At 57.0% G+C, this 2429-nt stretch overlaps 1 protein-coding gene across 1 annotated transcript in view; it reads left to right on the forward strand.

Annotated features, from left to right (window-relative positions):
* Positions 1-2429, forward strand: part of ARHGEF9 (Cdc42 guanine nucleotide exchange factor 9) — a gene marked incomplete at its 3' end in the record, with an annotated part of 276721 nt that overhangs the window by 195506 nt on the left and 78786 nt on the right. The gene's annotated exons all lie outside the window — the stretch shown is intronic.

A 2429-nucleotide genomic window follows, 5' to 3' on the forward strand; every position in this document is an offset into this window, starting at 1 on the left:
GGGGAACGTGTCGATCGGTCCTCGCAGAGGAGGGAGAGCTTGTACCTGAATAAAACTTGGTCCTAAAGGTGCCACTGGACTGTTTTGGGCCAGGGAGCCGGGGGGGGGGCTTTGCAACTTACCTAGCTGCTTCTTGCTCTGACTGAGGACTGCTGGGAGCAGGGGGTGGGGCTTGTTGCATGTGCCCGCCCCCTGGGCTCTTTACTGCCGGAGCTCCACTCCTGTGCGCTCCCACAGGAAATGACCCCTGGGCACACCCAAGACTCAGCAGTTGAGTAGCACAAGGACCAAAGCCTCTCTGCTGTGGAGAACAGAGGGTGAAAGACTCGTGGGCAGAGTTTTGGCACAGGAGAAAGAACCAGAGGTGACTGAGGGGCACAAGGACCAGCTGTAGGGTGGCCAGTCCCCGAGTCCTGGTGGGGGTTCCCCTGTTTTTCAGGGCTCCAGCCCGCTGCTGTCATCCCGCTGGTAGGGGAAACCCTGCCCCCAAACAGCCACATCCCCACATGACGTCCCGGATGCAATGACGTCACCCAGAAGTGACATCATCAAGTTGGGGATGTTGGGGGGGCGCTCTGGTTTGAGGGCAAAGCTCTATATTAAATTTGGCCTAGAACCATAGAGTTTTGCCCTTGAACCAGAGTGGTGCTGTGCACTGTCGCTGACACGATGACATCACTTCCAGGTGATGTCATCGTGTTGGGGAGGGCTCCGGCCCGCTGCTGTCATCCCGCTGGCAGGGGAAACCCTGCCCCCAAACAGCCACATCCCCACACGACGTCCCAGATTTACTCTATGGTAAATTTGGCCTAGAACCATAGAGTTTTGCCCTTGAACCAGAGTGGTGCTGTGCACTGTCGCTGACACGATGACATCACTTCCAGGTGATGTCATCGTGTTGGGGACGTCCCAGAACACCCCTCAAATCCCGCCGCTAGTGCGGCGAGGGGACCTGGCATACCTAACCGGGTGATAGACTAGAGGACACGTGAGAAGTCTCTCAGGCTTCCCTCTGGTAATCTAGGCTCAACTGAAAACCCGCCTGCTGGGCGCGGTTGGCACGGGAAGAGGTTTTGGAAGCACAAGAGGAGAAGCGGGCCGGCCAGGATGTTGGGCTCACCAAGGACTTGGTCGAACTCAGGATATAGAGAAAACTCCTTTGGGGCTTAAAACCCCTCTTGCCCTCTCAGCTGAGAGGCGCCCTTGTGAAAACAGAGGAGGGGTGGACAGACAAGACTTGGGTGGGCCGTCCGTGGGGCAGGGGGTTGCCAGCTTCCCCTTGAAAGCCAGCCCCATGTGGAGCAGAGGAGGCCAGAGCCAAGCCAGCCTCTGACATCTGGAAAGAGAGTGGCTCAGTAGCCCCCCCCCCCAAGCAGTGTTCCCTCTAAGCTGAGTTAGTGTGAGCTAGCTCACTGTTTTTTAGCCTCCGGCTCACACATTTTTGTCTTAGCTCAGGAAGGGATGGCTCCAGAGCAAACTAATTTATGCAGCAGCCAAATCGCTCACTCACAACTTGAATGCCAGCAGCTCGCAAAGTAGATTTTTTGCTCACGAGACTCCACCGCTTGAAGGGAACATTGCGGGCCCTGAGCCCCGTCCAAATCAAGGCGGTTTCACGACATTGGTTTTAATTCTGCATGGAGGGGATATTTTTACCACCGGCTGGGGATGGAGGTGGGAGCGAAATCTGGAACTGCTCCCTCACAGAGGGCACACGGGTATACGGAGGTGGGGGTTTGATTTTGGTCCCCCACCTTAGGAAGCCACCCCAGCTGAGAGCTGCCTTTAATTTCCTGGCTGCGAGTGTTGAATCCGGCTACTGCGGTGCTGCTGCTGCTGCTGCTGCTGCTGTTGAGAGATCAGCTGGGAGGGCGAGATGGAAAAACGTGCTGCTATTTTTATATCCCTTGCTAATGAGGCTGGAGCGCCAATTGGCAGCTGCCTGATTGGGCAGAGAGGATGCAGGCGAAACGCACAGGCAAGGATGGGGGGGGGCGCTTCCTTTAGTTTCCTGTCCTCTCCAAGGAGCTCAGGGTGATAGACACAGTTCTCCTCTGCCCCCTTTTGTCCTCACAACAACCCTATGAGGTAGGCTAGCTTGAAAATGAGAGAGAGAGAGAGAGCAGTCTAGAGAGAGAGAGAGAGCAGTCTAGCCTTCAGTCTAGCCCTAGACTTCTTACTCCAACAATGTGGCCACCACTGTACATCAGGGGGTCGTCATAGGTGGTTCTTGGGCCCTGGGCAATAGTCCAGGATGGGGCCCCAGAATCACTGCCGCCGCCACCCCATCACCTCAACCAAGCCCCCTTCTGGCTCAAGCAGGGGTGGGGGTGTGCAGACTGGCTGCTGAGCTGGGGGAGGCAGGTGCACAGGGAGGCTGGGGAAGTGGCTGCCGCCCAAGTCCGGGGAGGGGGGTACACACAGCCGCT

Source organism: Gekko japonicus, unplaced genomic scaffold (assembly GCF_001447785.1).
Source record: "Gekko japonicus isolate JY-2015 unplaced genomic scaffold, Gekko_japonicus_V1.1 scaffold1397, whole genome shotgun sequence".
In the NCBI taxonomy this organism is placed as follows: domain Eukaryota; kingdom Metazoa; phylum Chordata; class Lepidosauria; order Squamata; family Gekkonidae; genus Gekko; species Gekko japonicus.